The sequence below is a fragment of the Gavialis gangeticus genome, unplaced genomic scaffold (genome assembly GCF_001723915.1).
Source record: "Gavialis gangeticus isolate Ggan-Ray unplaced genomic scaffold, GavGan_comp1, whole genome shotgun sequence".
Classification (NCBI taxonomy): Eukaryota; Metazoa; Chordata; order Crocodylia; family Gavialidae; genus Gavialis; species Gavialis gangeticus.
This window is the reverse complement of record NW_017728996.1, coordinates 30,346,064-30,346,264: the sequence shown is the minus strand read 5'-3', so window position 1 is coordinate 30,346,264 and position 201 is coordinate 30,346,064. Positions and strand designations below refer to the sequence as shown.

At 77.1% G+C, this 201-nt stretch overlaps 1 protein-coding gene across 2 annotated transcripts in view; it reads left to right on the top strand.

Annotated features, from left to right (window-relative positions):
* The first annotated feature begins 41 nt into the window (after window positions 1-41).
* WDR72 (WD repeat domain 72) overlaps window positions 42-201 on the top strand; it is a 279,358-nt gene continuing 279,198 nt past the window's right edge. For both annotated transcript variants that reach the window (XM_019504240.1, XM_019504239.1), the window contains exon 1: window positions 42-107. The gene's annotated coding sequence lies outside the window, so the exon portion shown is untranslated. The remainder of the gene's footprint in view (window positions 108-201) is intronic.

The following is a 201-nucleotide window of genomic DNA, read 5'->3' as shown; positions in this document are numbered from 1 at the left end:
GGGGCCGGGCCGGGCCGGGCAGCTTGCAGCTGCTCCCGAGCCGGGACACGGCTTGGCACCACTTCATTCTCCCCCTGGTGCCGCCGCCGGCCGCGAAGCCGCTGGAGGTAAGGCGTGCGCAGCGTCCCCAGCCCTGCAGCCACGGCCTTTCCTTGCAGGCGAGGTGTCCGCCCCCGCCCCGCCCCCGCGGGGCTCTCCCCG